This window comes from Amblyomma mixtum, chromosome 3 (genome assembly GCF_055824585.1).
Source record: "Amblyomma mixtum isolate Tamu chromosome 3, ASM5582458v1, whole genome shotgun sequence".
NCBI lineage: Eukaryota > Metazoa > Arthropoda > Arachnida > Ixodida > Ixodidae > Amblyomma > Amblyomma mixtum.
In genome coordinates, this window is record NC_143014.1 from 381,832,616 (window position 1) to 381,855,658 (window position 23,043).

The 23,043-nt window shown below is 46.2% G+C and overlaps 1 long non-coding RNA gene and 1 pseudogene across 1 annotated transcript; both read right to left on the bottom strand.

Moving 5' to 3' along the window:
* Positions 1-4,398: 4,398 nt before the first annotated feature.
* Positions 4,399-6,484, bottom strand: LOC149357030 (uncharacterized; annotated as a pseudogene).
* Positions 6,485-10,224: 3,740 nt separating this feature from the next.
* On the bottom strand, positions 10,225-15,904 carry LOC149357031 (uncharacterized). Its single transcript, XR_016289858.1, has 3 exons — positions 15,801-15,904; positions 15,179-15,254; positions 10,225-10,359 (listed from the first exon to the last, which is right to left on the bottom strand). It is a non-coding gene; the product is annotated as an uncharacterized LOC149357031 (long non-coding RNA).
* Between the last annotated feature and the right edge of the window lie 7,139 nt (positions 15,905-23,043).

Genomic DNA, 23,043 nt, shown 5'->3' on the forward strand with positions numbered 1-23,043 from the left:
TTTCAGACAGCGTTAATTTTCTTTGTGTAGTGTTAGATAGACACTTTAAATTTCAGCTTCATGGGCAGTCTCTTCTCCGAAAGATATCATGAGGCATTCATGATTTAATCAATACTGCCCATATTTTAAGCTCCACATCTTACGTTCACTCTGCTATGCCTACATCCATAGCCACATTTCTTATTATATTTATTCATGGGGCAACACATACTCAACTCATCTGTATCCTCTCCAACGTCCCCAAAATCAAGCATTTCGATTAATGACATATAGACCATTTTGCTGTCATTCATAGCCGTTTTACTCCAGACTACATAATCTACCACTTAACCAATTACATAAATTCAAATTATCAGTTATTGTTCATGGAATTATCTATCGTGACTTACAACTTGAAATCTTCCCCAACAACTATTTTTTACAATGCTAATGAAACTACGTTTTCTGAATGTGTTAACCTTCTCCTTCCGAAAGTTCTAACTAATTACGGAAAATTTTCCGCAATTTTCGCTGGTATAACAATATGGAACGCTTTGCCACGCGAAGTTAAATCATCACGCAACAGATTCATTTGTTTGCATCGTATTAAAATATTATTAGAATGGCAAATTATGGACAAACTGTGCACCCTGATATATTTTTTTAGTTTTATTATCTACTTTTGTTATTTAATGCTTCTTGCTTTCGTTTGCATATACGCGATTTTATTATTGTCTTTTATCGTTGTTTGTAACCACTAACCACTGTCTTAGTATTTGTTTAAACTGCCTACTTTGTGATAGATCTCCCTGACAGTTTTTTAACCATCGGACCTCCTGAGTACTATTATATTTTCGAAGGTGGAAGTCAGACTCCAGCCGTCCCAATGCACACAACACGTTTATTCTAACATACAAGCATATATATATATATATATATATATATATAAACCAACAGAAGCGCCCCCTGGGGAATAAAGAAATGAAAACAATACCGAAACTGAATGCAACATACTCCCGCCCTTATTTTTAGTGATTAGTTGTTAGTAAGTATTAATAGGAAACCCCAAGGCATGCACACTGTACTATTTACACATCATCATCATCAGCCTGACTACGCTCATTGCAGGGCAAAGGCCTCTCCCACGTCTCTCCAATTAACCTTCTCCTTCGCCAGCCGCTGTCACCATATTCCCGCAAACTTCTTAATCTCATCCGCCCACCTAATTTTCTGCCGCCCCCTACCACGCTTGCCTTCTCTTGCAATCCATTACGTTACCCTCAAGGACCAGCAGTTATCTTGCCTTCGCATTACATTTCCTGCCCAAGGCCACCTTTTTCTTTTGATTTCAATTAGGATATCATTAACGCGCGTTTGTTCTCTCACCCACTCCGCCCGCTTTCGATCTCTTAACGTCACACCTATCATTTTTCTTTCCATACCTCGCTGCGTTGTCCTTAACTTAAGCCGAACCCTCTTTGTTAGCCTCCACGTTTCTGCCCCATAGGTGAGTACCGGTAAGATACACCTGCTGTATACTTTTCTCTTGAGAGATATTGGTAAACTGCCATTCATGATCTGAGATAACCTGCCATATGCGCTCCACCCCATTTTTATTCTTCTAGTTGAGTCCTTCTCATGATCTGGATCAGCTGTCACTATCTGCCCTAAATAGACATATTCTCTTACTACTTCCAGCTCCTGGCTACCAATTGCGAACTGCTGTTCCCTTGCTAGGCTATTGAACATTACTTTGAGTTTCTGCATGTTAATTTTTAACCCAACCGTTCTGCTCTGCCTGTCTAATTCATTGATCATGCTTTGTAGTTCATGTCTTGAGTGACGAAGCAAGGCAATATCATCAGCGAATCGCGCATTACTTAGGTATTCTCCATTAACTCTTATCCTTGCTGTTCCCATTTCAGGCCCCGGAATACTTCCTGTAAACAGGCAGTAAATAACATAGGCGAGATCGTGTCTCCCTGCCTGACACCTTACACACACACACACACACGCACACACGCACGCACGCACACACGCACGCACACACACACACGCACACGCACACACACGCACACACGCACACGCACACACGCACACACACATTTACATATATTTACATATATTTACAGACTATGTGCATATCAGACCGACAACTAATAGGTGTGATAGTCTTTGAGCCAGGCCGGTCTTGGAGGCGTTCCACGTACGGCCGTCTCCAAGTCGGAAAGAGGCTGGTCCCCTCCACAGCGCCAGTCCCGTCCACTTCTTTGTTTGTCCTTGTCTTTTCGCGCTGCATTCTTTAGCCCTCCACTCGACCACTTTAGTTGGTGAAGAAAAGGCGCAGTCTTCCTTGAACCGAACGGACGGTTTCTTGGTGCGAACAAAGTCGCCTACGGCTATCTTCGTCTTCTTGGCAGCTCTCCTTTTGTCCGTGTAGTGTCTGCTGCTCTGCTGTTGACGCCGGACCCTTCGACGGAGTCGAGCCATCTCCTTGGCTGGGTCTTCCGTAAATGCTGGGGCTGAGAAACCCGCGACATGCAGCCTGGTTCGGGGCATTCTACCATGCAGCAGAACTGCTGGGGCGACGCCTGTGGTGGCTTGCGGAGTAAATCTGTAAATGGCAAGGTATTGTGTGACTGCTTGCCGGAGTGGTCGTCTTTCGAGGAGTGAGACTTGAATAAAGTTTTGCAATGTGCGATTGAACCGCTCTATTTGTCCATTCGCTTGGGGGGTAGTATACTGAAGAATGTAATAGATGGATGCCTCTGTTTTGCAGGAAGGCGATGAATTCACGCGAAGTGAACTGAGGTCCATTGTCACAAACGATCTCGTCTGGATAGCCTTCACGGGCAAAAACACAACTATAGTTAAGTCTTTCACGGTACTCGTGGACACTTCACTGCAAAAAATTCAGGGGGCACTTTGACTGTCTAAAGTGCGTAGAGGCGAAAGCCTTTTCCGCACCACTTTGACTGCTTCTGGGGCACTGGTGGCGTCACATATAATTAAGTACTAAATATTAAGTGATGACGAATCACTAATTAACGGTTATTTACTGAGTAATGTCTGAATGCTAATTAACGGCTAATTAATGACGCTTAAGCTTCGCCTTTAGGAGCGGAACGCGACGGCGTGTTGTAGCGCTGCCAGGGAGTCCACGGAACAGAACGCCACCACACGTTCGGTGCGATGCCTTGCCCTTTGAACGCAACGCTTTTTGAGGAAAGGAAATGGCGCAGTAATTCTCTGTCATCTCGGTGGACACCTGAATCGCACCGTGCAGGAAGGGAGGAAGTGGGAGTGAAAGAAGAAAGACAAAGAGGGCCCGTAATGAAGAAAATGAAAATTGTATTTGAGGAAAGGAAATTACGCAGTAACTGTCTCACATATCTCGGTGGATACCCGTCATATTTCAGTCGGGCACTTTTTTGACCTAAAGTGCGGTCACTGATGTGTGGTTAAGATGTTAAGCTTCGCCTCTAAGAGTGAAACGCGACAGCGTCTTACAACGCTGCCAGGGAGTCTAAAGAACGCCATCGCCCATTCGGTTCTACACCTCGCTCGTCGGTAAATTGTTTTTTGAGGAAAGGAAATTTATCGGTCTCTCATATCTCGGTGGATATCTAAACCTCGCCGGAAGGGAAGGGAGGAGGATGGGAGTGAGCGAATACACCGTATTAACTTGACGCGCCTTTTTTCATTCGAAACCATCGAGCTGGCATGGCGGAGTGGACAGCATGCTCGTCTCTCACTCCGAATACGGGGGTTCGATTCCCGAGCTCGACCAATTTTCTACTCGGTTTTGTTTGTTTATTGGCCTGACTAGGAAAGTTAATTAGGATAATTAAGCAATTAATTAAGCTCAGTCCCACTTACTTGGACCATCACTATACGATCCCTTCAATTGGTTGCGTGGTGACTAGCCAAAGTACAATTGGCCTCGTTTGAAATTAGCGCACTGTGACGTCACGACTGTTTCGACCAATTGAAAAGCGTGACATTTCTGTCAACAACTGCTGCTTACAACGATGAGACATTAAAGGCTTCCGCCTTAAAATGTACCTCTGGCCATTTAGAATGGTAGTCGACAAGCGTTACAGCAAATCTGCTGTTGTAAGCTGCATGCGCCAAAGAGATCAACAATGTCTAATCCAAGCTTGTGCCACGGTCGCTCAGGCTATTTAACCGGTCGCAACGGTGCTGGTGATGTGCTGGCGGAATTATCTGCCTCTCGGCAGATGTGGCATTTTTTTTATTGCCATTTCCATTTGCTGGTCCATTCGTGGCCACCAGAACCGCTCACGCAGTCGCGCCTACGTGCGCATGGTACCCGCATGTGTCTCGTGCGCTGTGCCAATGATCTGAGCCGTGAGGGAGGACGGAACAACGAGGCGCTCTGCACGCAGCAGCAGGCCATCAACAACAGGAAGCTTCCCGAATAGGGGAGAATGGTTTCGCCTCTTCTGGTATGGACTTCTTTGGTGGCCAGGAACTCAGCACGAATGACTTGATGGTTTCCAAACATCCATCGTCGAGGGCGGCCTGCCTGAACTCCTCCATTGTCACGCAGGCTGGCTCAATGAACGGCACAGTTTCTTCCTCCTTAGCAATCTCTGCTTCCGAGGTAGGTGCTGGCAGCCGAGAAAGTGCATCTGCTACAGTGTTTGTGGACCCCTTGCCGTATTCAACAGTGAAATTGTAGCAAAGCAGTCGTGCACTCCAGTGTGCGATTCGGAGTGGGCGTCTTCCAGTGTGCAGCGCCTACCAAAGCATGGAGCAGCTCCTCTGTATGGGGCAATGGGAAACTGTCGGGAACAATAGCTTTGTTCGGCTCTCGAAGGTCTACATATATCCAGATGCTACCATCTTTCTTGTGAACAACAACAATGGGGGACACCGATTCAGAAGCATCGATGCGCTCGATGATGTCAAGGCTCAGCAACCTCTGAAGCTCATTTGATACTGGTGACCGGAGAGAATACGGTAGACGGCGAAGCTTGGAGGCTACAGGCTGCACGCTTTGCCGCGTCTTGATGCGATGTGAGAACCCCTTAGCAAGACCCAACTCGGGACTGAAAAGCGAACTGAACTCTTGTGCTAAGGCTGGCGGAAGAACCTTGTTACCGGGCTGCGCGCTTGACGCTGTGGAAATGGAACGGGATAGTGGGTCAGTCACAGTCGGCCGCGGAGCAACGGACGTGTGTAAGCATTTTAGAGCAGAACCCTCAATGCGAAGATTCAAGGCCTGAATACCGTCAAGACCGATCAGACAAGTTCCTCGGTGAACAACATAAAAACGTAGGACGCTGTGTGGCCTTTAAACCGAACGTCTGCCTGGAAACAACCTAGCACGGAAATCGGCCATTGCGAGTAGTCAAACAGAGTGACATGCGGAGCTGGCAGGAGCGGAACGCTCTGAAAATATCGACTGAAATCTTGCTCCGACAGGATTGAAACAGATGACCCTGAATCGACAAGGAATGTCAAAGTGACATTCGCGACTTGCACTTGAATATGAATTCCGCTACGCGCGGAACGTTGCACAGTCAAGACTTGCTCAGCACTGCTGGATGACGAAGGATCTTCATGAAATTCAACCTCACGGACTCGGCCTCGCATTTGAGTTCGTTTGTGGCTGCATACTTTTTGAAAATGGCCCTTGTGACCGCAAAACGAACAAGTCTTGCCATGAGCCGGGCACTGCGGCGCTGATGCGAAGTGGTCCCGCGAGCCGCATCGGAAGCAATGTGAACCGGATCGGCTGCTCCGTTCTCGGTTCCGCTCAGAGGCGCGGTTCCGCTGCGGCGCTCGCGAGCCGCCCGCGCTCCTCGGTGAACTCAGCTAAAAGGGGGCTGCCGGCTGCGCATTTCTTTCTTGCGAAAGATGCGAGAATTGTTTACGACGCTGCCGCAATGAAATTGCCTCGACCGAAGCAGGAAGCTCCTTTAGCTCTTCAGCCGCCTGCTCAAACAAGTGCAGTTCTAACTGAATCCTGGAATGACAGTGTCGAACCCTCGAGCAGTAACCGCTCACGTACGCGATTGGAAGCTACGCCGGCAACGAATTGATCCCGCAGAGCCTCATCTTCAGAAGCAAAAGAACAATGTGACGCTAGCTCCCGTGGAGCGGCAACGAAGTCATGAACGGACTCGCCTGTGTTTTGGCTGCAGCGGTGAAAACGATGGCACTCGACGACAACGTTGCACTACGTCGAAAACTGGCGCCGTAATGCGGCGAGGGCAGAGCCGTATTCGTCAGGAGGGGCCACGACAGACTTGTCATCGGCGAGTGCTGCGGCTGCGGGTGTTCTGGGTGCTACGGGACTTCGCGTTGCCAGTGCTGCGGCGCTGGTCCCTGCGTGTAGCGTATGATAAACACGCTGGCCATCCGCCCCCAAACAATGCAAAAGAATAGCCTTGCGTTGCTCCGGCTTGAATGCGGCGGCTCCGGATGCCAGCAAGTACACGTTGAACATCCGCCCCCACTGCTCCCATGGCAGTGACGTAGGAAAAGTAGGAAAAGTCCAGAAGAGAGAAAGAGCGAACCGACGTCAAAAAGCAAATACACGCAAAAGAGGCGGGTGACGTGAAATCAACAAGCACGTTAATGTGACGGCTACACTGCATGGTGGCCTGCCAAAAAAGAAAAAACGTCAGAATTGGAAAATTGGAAAATTGTTTGCCTAAATTCTGTGAAGCTTACTTGTCAGTGTTCTAGGAGAAATGTTTATTAATTTTTTGTTGTAGGAATAAATTATACGTGTATGTTCGGATCATTCAAACATAAAAACGCGAGTAGCCTCGCTCCCATATCACAAACATATTCGGATAGGAGCCCCTTTTCGTAAGGCGCCCTTAAAACCGCGTAAGGTTGGTTTTTGAAGCGGACCTTAGACTTTTCTTACACTTTAACTCAGGCCGTCCTTGACGAAGGCCCGCTTAATAACGCTTCAAGGAAAGGAACATTTGTGAATACGGGGCTAAGAGAAGGCAAGCATAGCAGGCGGTGGCAGAAAGCTAGATGCGCGGATAAAATTAAGAACTTAACACTAAGGGATAATATTAAGGGATGCGGTAATCGCAGCTGGCAAACGACAGGTCTAATTAGAGAGATATGGAAGAGGCCTTCGCCCTGCAGTGGGCGTTATAGTCAGTCTGATGATGATGATAATAATAATGATGATGATGATGATGATATGACTGCCATATTTTACGCCCACTAAAATGGCGTGCTCTCTTGATTTTGAATTTTTCATTGGTAAAATATACCGTGTTTGCATTCGGAAGTTATTTGTGCATTTTTTATATTCAGCACATTGCAGCAGAATATCGCAATAAAATCTTAGAAACTTTTCCTGCTTGAATATATTCTGCCACAATAACAGTCACCAACGCAAAACATAATATAGAAAAGTAGTTTTGCCTAAACACAATGATATTAAGGCATGTTAGTCTGTTAAATTGCGCGCTATGTTTTTAAAATAGTGAAAAACGAATAATCGCGGCGACTGAAGAAGGCCATCGATCGCCCTTGCAGATTTAGATTAGCAATGTGCCCTTAAGCATGTTGCCAGAGTGAACGCTGCCGCAGCCTCACATTCCAAGCACGCAGATACTGATTTTAAACGTCGCCGAGGTAAAAAATTTCCCACAAGTGACGCTTACGTCCTCTGTATACTGCTGGTTGTAGCGCTCCAATAGAAAGATCCTGTCACATGGCCTTGAACAGCATTGTTAGGTGGGAAGCAACAAAGACTCATCATCAGCCCGGCAACGCCCTCTGCAGGACAAAGGCCTCTCCCACGTCTCTGCAATTAACCATGTCCTGTCCCAGCTGCGGTCACCCTATCGGAGCAAACTTCATCCGCCCAACTAACTTTCTGCCACCCCCTGCTACGCTTGCCTTCTCTTGCAATGCAGTCCATTACTCATAGTGACTATTGGTTTTCGTGCCTTCACTTTAGATGCTCTGCCCAAGCCCATTTCTTCTCATTGATTTCGACTTGGGTTGTCATTAACCCTTTAGTTTATTTAAGGGCCTGTCATGAAACACTACAGGCCCACTGTAAATATCGGGATCGTCATGGTCATCATCGAAGGCCGATTTAAAATCGGAATGCTCGGTTGCTACAGCGCTGCGGGTGGCGACGTCGTCCTGAATTAGGACGCTAAGTAAGGTAGAGAGGGCTAGTGAATAGGCGCAAGGTAGACGGCATAATTGTGTAAAATATGGATAAGATGAAACATGCTGTATAAACCGGGGGTTGCCTATAAGCGGTTAGAAAGAAATTGGGCAAGGACAAACGCCAGACGCACGCAGGAAGAGGGAAATTTCATTACCAATATGGATAGGTGATAGACAAACGTTCAAGTTATACCTAACATCTGAGTGAGCTAGCCTCTACAGATTACAAGGATTGATTCGACTGACTCGAAACCTCAGCAGTCACGCAAGCATTGCGCAACCGAGGTGTAGAAGAATCGTATGTAAAGGCAGTGGAAAATATCTATACCGGCTGGACAGAGTACTCCACAGGGAAAGTTAAATATACCAGTCTGGAATAGTGTCGGGAAGGTAGGTACGACCTCTTCAGCACTGTTCACCGCGTGTTTACAGAAAGTACTCACAGAGCCTAATTGGGAAATGTTGGGGATAACAGATCCTGGAGAATACTGTAGTAACCTCCGATTTACTGATGAAAATGCCTCCAAATTGCCTTAAAGACAAGCGCTATCTTCTAAACGACTCCTACTCTCTGCTCCCACACCTTTGCTCTATTTGTTTTGTGGTGTAGGTATTTGGAAATTAAAGGTCAGGGGAGACTGCTTAAGTCAAAATTATATATCGTCTGCTTCGAGGCTTCGCATGAATAAATTGCTTCCTTGCTTGTCCTGGCTCCGGCCGTGTGCTTGGACCACTTCCCATTTCCACGCCCGAGCTGGTGAATAAGCGCCCCAAAAAAGCGGCAAGAAAGTATGCAAAGGTGTGGCACACAGAACCGCCTTTGAGTTCGATAAATCAGGAGCCACACACTGTGCTTGCTGGTGTGAAGGCGTCGATGTCGCATGGACATGTCCCCAGGGACCCCGCTGTCAAAGGCCGCGTAATGCGGCACTGGAGCTGTGGGAGGTGAAGCTAACCACAGCACGACTCGACGACCAGGCAACTCTCCTCGTCGTTAAGAGGTCGGCACAATCCAGAGCCCTGGACTGAGGGCCCATCCACATGCGCACCAGCCACCATAATCTTCTATTAAAGTTTGCTCACTCACTCACTCATCCACCCACCATCCCAGTCATTCATTCACTCATTTTCGATGCGTAACAGAAAAGGCCAAAAACTTGGATTGCAACGTTGAATTACCCTGTCTCTCATTCCGTACTGCTCTCAGCTTCTTACATCTCGATTTACATTTGCGCTGAGCTTTGATCGCTGGATGAAAAAATATATTTGTGTCCTCCACAAATGGAGCGATTGCAAGCAGTTAAGTGTCACGTCCAACGCCACACTCTTAGAACTAAAGGAGTGCAGAGGAGTGCCCAGAACACACTTTGAAGGAGTATTCGCTTGTCCCATATTCCACTCCTTTTTCCAGAATAAAATTACTCCCTCTGGACAAAGAGTGATCCAACACCTACTCAAGGAGTACTGTACTACTCCTGCAATAGAGTACAGGCACTCCTCCGAGGGAGTAAAGCTACCACATTGAAACAGCATCCTACTACTCTTTCAGGTAGAGTTCCAGGACTCCGTTTGTTAGAGTGACTATACTCCTTCAAGGAGTATCAGCCCAGATCTGATTTTACTCCTTCAAAAGCAGTTTCACGTGTTTTCAATGTATTCTACTAATTTTCTTATTTCACATATTCTTCAGAGCAAGTTGGTCATATGTTTTGCAGGATCCACCTGCGCTACATCTACAAAAGAGTAATGAGCAAAAGGGATTATAATCTTTGAGTAGAATAATTTTTGCTCATACAACTACTTTATGGCTACACTACAGTTTGCACATTAGTATGGTGCTCTGTCTGCGTTGGGAATAACAATGGTTCAAGAAATAATGACACAAATGTACAACACTGATAACTTTTATTTCACAAGTCATTGCTGTGATTGCTGTGGCTGCCCAAATCACGCTCGGGAGGCGCTCGCTAGGATCAAGCCCCATTAGTGTCTCAAGCAGCATACAAGCCAGCTTTGTTTTGGGGTGTACTTGACATTAAATGCCAAGAACACTGCCAAAAGCAAAGTAAACCCATCTACCAAATCCACCGCAGTGAGCTGTAAGCGCTCAAAAGAAACTAAGATGCTGGATGATGCCGTAGCTTGCTCGGCTGAGTGAAGGAGCTTTGGCTATGCGTGCATTTCTCCGGGTGCCTGCAAACATGAATGAAAATAATGCAAGTAAGAGTCAATTCCAATGCCCTTTTCATACTATCCTGCATATAACCCCATGGAAAAAAAAAAGAATACAACTAGAATGTACTGATCGTGTGTGTCATGTCGCCACTAGTATGTACCTATATTGTGACCAAGTGCAGACACCTTTCATTGCAAACCTTCATTCAGAGCTACAATTTTATGAAGTCCAATACAATTATCACTATGCTAGTCCTTTCAAAAGCTGTGTGCATGTAAAACAAGCACATATTTACCAAATGAAAATTTTAACATGAGCAAGCTCTTCTGCAAGTATCATGATCAGCCTGACTACGCCCACTGCAAGGCAAAGGCCTCTCTCATGTTCTCCAATTAACCCTGTCCTTCGCCAGCTATGTCCACCGTGTTCCTGCAAACCTCCACCCATGGAACTTTTTGCTGCTTCCTGCTACGCTTGCCTTCTCTTGGAATCCACTCCGTTACCCTTAAGGACCAGCGATTATCTTGCCTTCGTCTTACATGCCCTACGCAAGCACCCTTTTTTCTCCTGATTTCGACTAGGATGTCTTCAACCCGCGTTTGTTCCCTCACCCACTCCGCCCGCTTCCGATCTCTTAACGTTACGCCTATCTTTTTTATTTCCATAGCTCGTTGCGTTGTCCTTAACTTAAGCTGAACCCTTTTCGTTAGCCTCCACGTTTCTTCCCCATAGGTGAATACCGGTAGGATACAGCTGTTGTATACTTTTCACTTGAGGGGTATTGAAAAACTGCCATTCATGATCTGAGAGAACCTGCCATATGCACTCCACCCCATTCATATTCGTCTAGTTATTACCCTTCATGATCCGGATCAGCGGTCACTACCTGCTCTAAGTAAATGTATTCCCTTATCACTTCCAGTCATTTCTAAAACCACATCTATTGTGCTTGACGGTTTCTTGTCACATAATACATTGTGCAGTTTAAAATATAAGGTAACCTTGAATCGGGAAAACACTTAAACCAATGACAGTTTTCTTGCTGAAGAGAAATGGCTGTTGCAATTCCTGTTTCTCAGATACCATTAACTTAATTTCATGCTCTAAAATAGTGAAAGAAAAATTCAAAATTTTTCATCTCAAAGAGGCAGACAACAAATTTCAGTTTGGTTTATGGGGTTTAACGTCCCAAAGCGACCCAGGCTATGAGAGACGCCTTAGTGAAGGGCTCCGGAAATTTCGACCACCTGGGGTTCTTTAACGTGCACTGACATCGCACAGTACACGGGCCTCTGGAATTTCTCCTCCAAAGAAATTCCAGCCGCCGCGGCCGGGTCGAACCCGCGTCTTTTGGGTCAGCAGCCGAGCAAATTTCAGTTGCACATTTTTTTTTTGTTTTTAATGATGCATAAGGCATTACTATTCACGGATAACCACACAGTATTCGCCTATGACTGCTAAAAAATTTGTAATTAAATATCTTCTCTCTCCTGCTTCACTTTTAAAAACTGAGCAATGGCAATGGCATCAAAAGTCAGTATAAGCCAGGGGAGGCATGAGGAAAACTGCAACATAATTGCGGCTTTGTCATTCATTGTGATTCCGACTCTTAAGGCAGGCTGGCTTTAGCATTGTAACTAATTAAAATGATGAAGTAGCGATATCGTAGCTTTTTGTGCCTTCCATAACCTATACTGAACATTGATGTCATAGCAATTGCTATGCTACAGGGAAGAAAAGAAATCTGGTTGTAATTATTTAGCGATTGGAGACGAATACTATGCAACAATTCTATATATACGAATGCCCAGCACGTCGCTACAAAGAACACACATACCCAAAAATTTGGTGTTTATACTCATTTAAGGTAATACTACTTCCCACGCAAGAACACGACAGCCATGTGTAAACTTTTTGCTTTCATAGTAATAAAATCTATCCAACGACAAGTTAGGCGCAGCATGTCTGCTCTTTATAAATATGCAATACTGACAATGTTTGACACTAGCATTTGGCATGAACGAGATAACTGTGATTACTTCGCACATTATGTGCCAATCCATACTATTATGCACAATTTAGATTTGCAAATGTAATGTGTAATTCTCTATGACTGCCACGTTAGTGAACTGCAAACCAATGAAGTTGTCTTGCATTTGCAATGTTCTCACTACTTTTATGCAACACTGATCACTTCAGTATATCTGCATCGTTCTGTTAGACGGCCACGGGATAGCTAGAATTAAGGCTATTTTATGTGATGGAAACCATTGACTGGACAACAAAGAAGAAAAGCCTCAACTACTGTCCTGGTGCTGGGACGTCTAATAAGAGCTCAGAAAGACTCGGTTTCAATACGCCAGACCCTCCGCATAACATTACCCTGTGCGAAAATACCCCACCCCACCCTAGCTTAATTTCTGTCCACATGCACCAAGGCTCACTGCACCTGTTATAAATATTGCCCTAAATATTGCAATCAAGCTGCCCGTGTATGCATAGGCTATCTGTGCATGGAGAAAGAAAGAAGTTGTTAGGAATGTTTCACACCAAAAACAGAAAAAAAGGCAGCCTGTTTCTCAGAAACAGCTAAGAGCATGAAATGGTGTGTCCAAAAAGATTAGGCTGCTTTGTACTTATTTATGACAACGAGAACTGTCAGAGCTGCGCTTTCAAAAATTCAGGAGCTTTGTGCACAAACGTAGCTTCCGTATGCACGTCTTGTAGCACCAACGCTTCCGAATTGAAACGACCGATGAATATGCACAAGAAAAAGCAAATACAGAGCGCTTGAATTTAAAAGAAAAGCTACCTTGCACAATAAGAAATTTCGCGACAGAACCTTCCAAACAGTGACGTGTACTGGTTGCGGTATACCGAATATATACCTAGCAAATAAGTGTGCGCTTTGTTAACGAGCGGGATTCTGTGGCGGCAATGCTACAGCTCCAATTCCGAAAACCTAACGCTGCAAAAATGGAGCTTTCAAAATACGTGCGAATGCACGATACACTTTCGCACGCATTTAGCACTTTCAGTTGTGAAACACAGACAACGAATCTTGTGTATGCGTCTTCCTTGGCTGGTAAAAAAATTCTTCTATAAGTCTCCAGTTTGCCTGTGTACTCCACAAATTCTAGGATCCCTGTCCGCTACATGTCAAATTTCACTGAAGCAAAAGTAATACAACCGACAGCTGCTGATCTGCTAGGGCAACAGGATTTCAAAAGTTTGAGAAGGGCAGTGGGAGTCCAATCTAGGTGGAGTAGTGAAATTTGACTAGTAACAGACAAGGATCCTCCAATCTGTGGAGGAAACCGGCAAATTGGAGACTTACGGAGGAATTTTTTTACCCGCCAAGGAACACGCATACACAAGAGAGAACCGCACAGGACAAGGGCTGGTAAAAGCCGTAGTCCTCTGTGGTTCTCTCTTGTTTATGCGTGTTCCTTGGCGGGTAAAAAAATTCTTCCATAAGTCTCCAATTTGCCTGTGTCCTCAACAAACCGCAGGATCCCTGTCCACTACTAGTCAAATATTTCAACTCCACCTGGCTTGGACTCCCACCGCCCTTCTCTGTGGAGAAAGGGTGACAGCAGCTGGCAAATGACAAGGTTAACTGCAGATCAACTGGGGAAGCATTATCCTGCACTGATTTTGACGGCAGGTTCACAAGACAAACAAAATCAACTCGAGGAGCGGGGTGCACATCATGCGACTGAATATCAATGACCAGTGAAAATGGCACCAGCACTGTGGAATGCACATGCAGAAAACGAGACGCATTTTTTGTCAACTTTGAGTAGCAGTCTACTGCACTTTTAAAGAGCAAAGCTCTCAAGTATGGCAACACTGGCACTTTTTGTTTTACTGGGGTGAGGGTCGTCGTGAGGGTTGAAGACCATATTTCTTTTCCATCCACTGTGTTAATTGCGACCTATGTTTACCTAATAGGGGCTGGGCATCTAACATCACCGTTATTTCTTTGCAGCAGTTAAAACAATACAGCATACATTTTATAACATGCTTAACGAATTTTTGGGAGCAGCATGCTTTTACCCTTCTAATATTTGTTGCTACTGAATCAGTTTGGCGTTGACAAAAGATCTGTAATAAGGAGTAATTACTCACTGACATCCACTCGAGCACAGCCAAATGGCTACAAAGGAAAGCTATACAGCTTTCACAGAAACTTCGTAGTTAAAGAAAGATTCGTCCTGGTCCGGTGTTCGAACTCAGAACCACCACTTCACTGGAGCAGTCGCTCTACCAATTTGTCCAACCTGGACGGCAAGCTTATGGTAGGGCGAGAGCGAAGTGATCAATAACTCGAGTGGGAACTGTGTTGGTCCAATGTTTTAGGACCCCATAAAACATTGGACAAACTCAGTTCCCGCTTCATGTTACCTCTAAAACATTGGACAAACTGAGTTCCCGCTTCATGTTACAATACTGAGTGACATTTTGGTCTATACACCAGAAATACCGGTAAAGCATCATGATAGAACACAATGTTTTTTAAAGGGATAAAGGAATATGTTCGCCCTTTCAGAGGGCACATATGCATAAGAGGCAACATGTGTGAAATAGTCACTGCACCTGAAGCAGTGTAAACTCCATTATGTTAACAGCAGCAGTCAAAAGCTTCATGAGCGACTATTTCATGCAATTACATTATGTAATTCAGGATCAGATTCATGTGATTATACAGGGAGGTACTGCTGCTAAGTGCACGTAGAGCTCTGCATGCATTTCTAAACCCGGCTGTGAGCCTATGTCTACGAAATTTTTCTAAATAGGCAGGTAAGGTATGCATCACTGGAAAACAATACCTACCACAAACAGCTGAGGAGAGATAGCACAGCCAAAAGCTGGAAGCACGAATGGCCCAGTAGATACTGGCAGCTGGCAACTGCAAATAAATATGTCAGAGCAACTGTTGTCAGTGGCCGTAACAATGTCATGAATGACAAGAGAAGAAATTGTCTACTGCTTCATAAATTAGAATAAGGTATTAACATAGGAACACATAAAGCAATGAGATGGCCCATGACAAAAGAAATGAACAGATTGTATGTGATGCACCGATATACATTTTTTCAGTAGATTTACATGACTGTCACAACCGCATAGAAAGATGAGCAGGCTGGAATACCACTATTTTTATGCATGATGAAAAGAGCGTAACTATTCGAATATAGCATGCACAGGATTTAATTATTACTACTAGGGTGCTTTGGAGCAGCACCGAAGGTATTTTTAAATTGAACGTAGCGACCAGTAGACCCGTCTGCTTTGCACAAATGACGAGAAGATGGAAAAGGCATGCATTCATTAGCAAGAAGCACAACATCTCACATCACAGCATGAAACGAAAATTGGTATTGCATTTAACAAATCTGCACAGAAATAAAAACTGCCTAGTGGCAATGCAAGTAAGAGCAAGGGAAAAAAATACCGAAGAAAACTGGTGAGTGTGGTGCAGGGAGGTCTGTGGGTAGGGTCTCGTGCCTGAGAATAGTTCCGAGCACGGAGAATCGCCGCCAGCACAGCTGGTGGCAGTCAACCAAGAATAAATAAGAGAAAGTGAAAATCAATAACAAACCATCACCGATATAGCGAACGACTTGAAAGCGGGCCGCACAAACGAGGGATATAGCAAAAAGCTTGAAATCCTAAATAAGTGCGCAGTTGCATCCCAAACAGTTCTCAAAATCTGAAGGCGAGGAAGCATCGACACCTACACCTCAGGGCAGACGCAAGAACGATCTAACTTTCACATAATACTGTGTCAAATTCTGTTCCATGGGGAAGCACAGATAAAAATTTACAAATGACTAGGCAAGGGATATGCCCCAGCCTTTTACACGCGATCATTGTCCCCGAAAAAATTGTATGACAAATATTAAGGCGTAAGCACTAATCCGACGAGTACACACACTGAGCACTGTCTGTTGGCAGCTGGCCCAGCGCGAGTGCTCTGTCGCGCGGCACTGCCGCTCATCGTCATCTTCTAAGTAGCACAAATCAATCCGACGGGCACCAGCCGCGAGGCAACTCGACCGTTGTCAGTTCCCTTGTCTGTCCGCAGCTGGCCTAGCAAGAGCGCTCTCTAACGTGGCACTGCACGCTCATCATCCTCTCCTACGTAGCACAAATCTATGCTATTGGAATGTAGTAAACATTGTCTGTTGTTTTTCGCAGCGCTAGCAAGCGACCGCATAACTCTGTTGTGATAACTGGTGGCCGCGGCCGACAGCGCGCCTGAATACGTAGTGCGCGGGCCGCGGGCGAACGGACCGTCTGTGAATCGGCCTTAACGCATTATAGCTGAGGCAACCGCACGCAGACTGCCTGCACTGCCATCCCTATATAGGCGCACACTAATAACGCGTGCGAATAGAGATCAGAAGTAAAGAAACGTACACGGGACTCACCGTTCAGACGGCTCATCAAGGCTTAGCAAAACCGCACATTCTTCTTCGTTGCCTCTCCAGATGACAAGAAGTCGTAGCGCTACCTTTCTTCACGGCTTTACCCGTTCAAAATCACCAGTGTTGACAGGGCGTAATTCTCGTCGTTGGTTTCCAAAACACACTTGTGTTCTTCATACACGTCCACCGCACGAGCACTCAAACAATGCTACGAAAACCCAAATAACACAAAACGTGACGACGGCTGCAGTTTTGCTTCGTTGAAAAAACCTACAAATGCGCTTTTTTTATTACTAACATTTGAATTGTGTTCGCAACAAAAACAAATTATATTTTTTCATTTTATTTCTTTATTTAATGCGAATACCAAAGCGCTTTTAGATACTTTTGCTGACATGTCGTTTGTAGAAGCTGCGATCCTGTGATCCCATCCCCGGGTGTCCTAGCAGACGACGGCGCAGACGACGCTGTTGCAGGGTTGCCAGATTGGGCTATTAATAGCCAAATTGGGCTACTTTTTATCCGAGTTGGCGTCAGAAATTTCGTTTTGGCTATGTGGCTACTTTTGGGCTACATCTTTTTCATGCGTGAAAAAAAAGTTAAAGCAGTTATAATGTGCTCTGTTACAATTACTCAGGGACAGAAATAAAAGTAATTGAGCGCGTCTGCTACAAAATGACAATTTGAAAACGCTGTGTTCGAGAAAACTTATATGCGTCAGGCAGTCAAGGATCACGACCTTTTGATTTATTTTATAGAGTGGACACTACGTGAAAGTTGCCCCGAGGAAACACTTTAGGGCCTATAGGCTCCACTTAATCCGCGCACTAACGCCACCCGCGCGCGCGCGCCACCGAACATAGACTCTTGCCGTCTGCACATGTGAGCGTTCTCCCATTGAAGGCGCAGCGCGGGTGACCTTGGCGCCAGAATAGAGGGAAAACACAAAAAGAACTTAAGTCTCCCCACGTGGTGCGAATGCTTAAGCATTAAATGCTACTGTTTCGCTTCTGTTCCGTGGTTTCGTGATGCTCACAAACCGTAAGCGTGGCCTAGTGGTTTGGGCGCCCGCTTCGGCTGCGGTAGGTGGCTGGTTGGAAACCCACCAGCAGGCATGTCTTTTTCTTGCATTTTTTATCCTGGCTCTGCGGACACATTCTGCTCAAGATACGCATGAGGCAAGTAATGCGTACGCATTAATAAAGTCTTTTTCTCTCTCTTCCTATTCTCATGGTGGACACAGCAAGCGCGCCACTCGCAAGAGCCTACGCTGTTTTCTGCAGCCTCAAGCGGCACACGTGCAGCCCTCGAGATTCATTGCGAGCTACGCGAGAGCGCCGTGTCCGTCGCGTAATCCGCGTGCACTCATGCGGAGCCATGGCAGCCATGGCGCCATCCTTCAGCGCGGCGCAGAACCCACTGTACCTAATGAGGACGGCGGAAGTTAGTGGCATAACATGGCATTAGATCCGTCGCTACGAGAACTTTAATCAGAATGGGCAAGTTGGCGAAGTACATCCCGAACTACAAGAAGGAATGGAAAAAGGAGCCGGAATCCAAGGGTAATATGTTTTTCTCATTATTGCGAACGTGCTGTTAGACTGAAGATAAAATTGACATAGATTATCAGATAATGGCATATATCCTTGATTTATTCTGAGCTCATGCATATCACCGAATGTAGCTTCAAGATGGCGCATGCTAGATGTTTGAGGTGGCGCCCTCAATGAGAACTTTTCTCTTAATGCTTAAAATTGAAATGTGAGGCTGCGTAAGTATACAGCAAGGCATTTTCACTGTCGATATGCCTAATCTGCGTACGAACATTTAAAAGGCGAAATATTTCTAAATTAAAGCTGCGATTGCGTTATATCGCGCCGCCGTTCTTTTGCGCATAAAGACTGGCTGTCGTCGTCAGCCTCAGGTGATATGGCCTATTGCCGCGCCTGCAAAGTGGAACTGCGGCCCCATCTTCAGGACCTGGTTAGCCGCACTGGTTAGCGCGCATGACGGAGGCGAAACGTAACAACGGAAAGAACATGCCGTGTGGACCACCTCAGACACCATGTGCTGGAAAAAAATGTAATATGCAAATGTTCTTGCCAAAAATTTATTTAGTATGCCTAAGAAATGTCACAAAAATATTTTTGGCTACTTTTGGGCTACGCAAAAATTTCGCTATTGGCTACGTTTGGGCTACTACTGAGGTCAATTTGGCTACCTGAGGTCGGAGCGATCTGGCAACCCTGCGCTGTTGACGGAATGCAATTTCGATTGACGGCAGCGAAAATCCCTTAAATGCGACAAAAAAGGCAAAGAAACGCACGGTATCGCAAACTGGTCCATATCAAGGATATGTTTGACGCGAGCGGTCGGACAAAGAGCAGCTGCGATGCATTACTCAACGCGACACTGGCATGCTCGACGGAGATCTACATGAAACAGAGCTTAAATGTGACCCGTACAAGCGGATTACTGTGATATCAACTGCGTTACGGAACTACGACGATACTTGCTTCACAGTTTAGCTTATATGCAACAGCGGCCCGCACTCGCCGCATCCTGTTCGAGTGTACTTTCACTAGCAAGAGCCCACATGCATAGAAGCCGACAGAAGCAACTGTCTTTTCGAGTTCAGATTGTTCCGAGAAATACGAGCAGCTTACTTTAGCACGTACTCGAATTCAAGTTCTCAGCCTGTGTGTCACGTACGGTGACGATGGCGTCGAGGACGAGCTTAAGAATCGCCTTAACGTGGCCGCAACGCAGCCGGTATCCCAAGCATTCGTGCGCTAATTGTTGTTCACCTGTACTGCGAACGTGCGCTCAGTCGCAGGCCAGCCGCTAGCTGCTCGATTTACCAGCCTTGCGAGTACAATTCGCAAGTTTCTGAGCCAATCTGTGAGCGAGCCGAGCTTTCAGCAATAACGCTGCTCGCGAGCACGCCGCGCGACGAGCTTCGGCCTGCTCCCTGGCTGCCGTATTCGTAGCTAAGCCTAGGGGGTTTCACTTCGATGCCAGAGCTGAGAGCGCTTCGAAACTGGCTAGCACTGAGGTGCTACTCTTTGCATTGTAAGTACGTTTTATTGTGAACTATGTCTCGTAGTGAAATAAAGATATGCTCGGGTCGACCCGAACGGTGATGATGGCGTCGAGGACGAGCTTAAGAATCGCCGCAACGCAGCCGATATTCCATGCATACATGTGTGCTAAATTTGTTCACCTGTGCTGCAAACGTGGGCATAAAGGCTCGCTCAATCGCAGGCCAGTCGCTGCTCGATTTTCCAGCCTTGCGTGCGCGATTCGCAAGCTACGGAGCGAATCATTGAGCGAGCCGAGCTTTCGGCAACGACGCCGCCCGCGGTCGCGCCGGGCGACGAACTGTGCGCTGCTCGCTGGCTGCCCTTGTCGTCGCTAAACCTAGCCGATTTCACATAGATGATGTAGCTGAATGCGCTTCGAAACTGGCCAGCACTTAGGTGCTACCCTCGGCACCGTTTTACTCTGAACCCCGCGTCATAGGGAAATAAATATATGCTCGGTTTCCGCGACCCCTTCAGGAGCGGAGCTATAGCAGAGGCCAGGCGAACTCCAGAGCAGCAGCAAAGCGGCTATGGGAGGAAATTTGTATGGCTGTTATCGCTTCTACCAGCAACTCGACATTGGCTAATGATACTCTATCCCAGAGCTTTGGTCGTGAACAAACAATACCAGTGCATTTTTCGGACGCCGGCAGCCGGCATCCAGGCTGCAGGCCGGCCCCGAGAAGCTAGCGCGCCCTTACGATTGTATGGCCGTGGCGCACATCAAAACCGCCACGATATTCTCCTCTTTGCTCAGGTTGTAGCAGCACACTGCTAATAACGAGGAACCAGACCACTTTAAAAGACCGAGCGCGAGGGCGCAGGAGCCAGCTGGGCCAAAGCGCGTGACTGACGTCATTCCCGAGACCTTATTTCACGTGAGAATCAAACGAGCAGGCGAACCGCAGGTCACCATTGTAGGTGTGAGGAACGGTGTCGTGGAGCTGCTGCCTGGTCGCAAGCGACTGCTGGTCGCATGCCCTTTGCTACTTGCAAGTGTTAATGGGCATTCAATGCCCGTTTGCAGTAGCGAGTCCCTTAGTTCACGTAGTTCACGTATACGTACGTATACGTAGTTCACGTATACGTATATAGTAAGTGCTTCCGCGAAAATACAGTTAAACGCAAGTTTGAAGGAATGCATGGCGAGCGCTCTTAGCAAAATGAACAACGCGTCCTCGCTGTAGATTATTCTTTGCGGCATAAGAAAATAATACGAGTTGCTTGCTACGATGAGCAATGATATCTATTGTGCAGCCTGTGGAGCCGCATGAACGTTATCATTTGTTTGTTAATTCCTTTGGCGGAGGAGTAAAACAAGCACTGAACTCCCTTGGGGTATGCAGGAGTGGAAATGCCATTTTACTCTTTAGTCAAGAGGAGTGAACAGGACCTTTCACTCTTTCTCGTTTGTAGAGAGAGTAGATTGAGACCTGCTGGAGTAGCGAGGCTCTTTTACTCTTAATGGAGGAGTAGCAGTTCTTAGAGTGCAGCGTTCGCAGTCTACGAGCTTTCCCCAACCAAACTGAGGTTATCTTCTCGAATATCTTGAATATGGCAGGGCGGATGTGCAGGAATAATGCACAGTCAAGTGCGGCATTACATTGTTTACACTAGAACACAGAAAAAAATATTTCTCAAAAGCAACTGTACTAGGAATTGTGACAGAAGCCAACAGTCACAGAAACCAAGGGCCACAGGGGATTTTTTTTTAAATTCATTTATTTATTTTGTGGTGTTGATCAATTTAGAATATTACTGAATATGTCATCGCTTAAAGATAATTGATTAGAAAAGCAGAAGAAAAACAACCACATGCCGCCGGTGGGATCCGAACCCACGACCTCCGAATTACGCGTCCGGTGCTCTACCTCTGAGCTACGGCGACGGCTGTCAAACCTTCTGGGTTTCTCTCGGTTCTCACACAGCTTCCACCCTCTCCGTTCGATGACGTTCTACGTCACACCTGCGGTAAATCAGGACGTTCTACGTACGCCGCTTATGAACGTGGGTGGCGCTGATGAACACTCTCAATGTTAGGTTACTTGTAAACATAAATACCCCCGAAAGCAGAAGGTTTGACAGCCGTCGCCGTAGCTCAGAGGTAGAGCACCGGACGCGTAATTCGGAGGTCGTGGGTTCGGATCCCACCGGCGGCATGTGGTTGTTTTTTCTTCTGCTTTCCTAATCAATTATCTTTAAGCGATGACATATTCAGTAATATTCTAAATTGATCAACACCACAAAATAAATAAATTAATTTAAAAAAATCCCCTGTGCCCCTTGGTTTCTGTGGCTGTTGGCTTCTGTCATATTTACAACGAGCCCCTCAATCCCCTTCCTTGTTTGCTTAATTGCTTAGCTAGGGCCTCGATTCTGGCAGCCTTGATGCCATAGGAAGCATAAGAGGATTCTCACACAGCTTCCACCCTCTCCGTTCGATGACGTTCTACGTCACACCTGCGGTAAATCAGGACGTTCTACGTCCGCCGCTTATGAACGTGGGTGGCGCTGATGAACAATCTCAATGTTAGGTTACTTGTAAACATAAATACCCCCGAAAGCAGAAGGTTTGACAGCCGTCGCCTTAGCTCAGAGGTAGAGCACCGGACGCGTAATTCGGAGGTCGTGGGTTCGGACCCACCGGCGGCATGTGGTTGTTTTTTCTTCTGCTTTTCTAATCAATTATCTTTAAGCGATGACATATTCAGTAATATTCTAAATTGATCAACCCCACAAAATAAATAAACTAATTAAAACAATCCCCTGTGCCCCTTGGTTTCTGTGGCTGTTGGCTTCTGTCATATTTACAACGAGCCCCTCATTCCCCTTCCTTGTTTGCTTAATTGCTCAGCTAGGGCCTCGATTCTGGCAGCCTTGATGCCATAGGAAGCATAAGAGGGTTCTCACAAAGCTTCTACCCTCTCCGTTCGATGACGTTCTACGTCACATCAGCGGTAAATCAGGACGTTCTACGTCCGCCGCTTATGAACGTGGGTGGCGCTGATGAACACTCTCAATGTTAGGTTACTTGTAAACATAAATACCCCCGAAAGCAGAAGGTTTGACAGCCGTCGCCGTAGCTCAGAGGTAGAGCACCGGACGCGTAATTCGGAGGTCGTGGGTTCGGATCCCCCCGGCGGCATGTGGTTGTTTTTTCTTTTGCTTTTCTAATCAATTATGT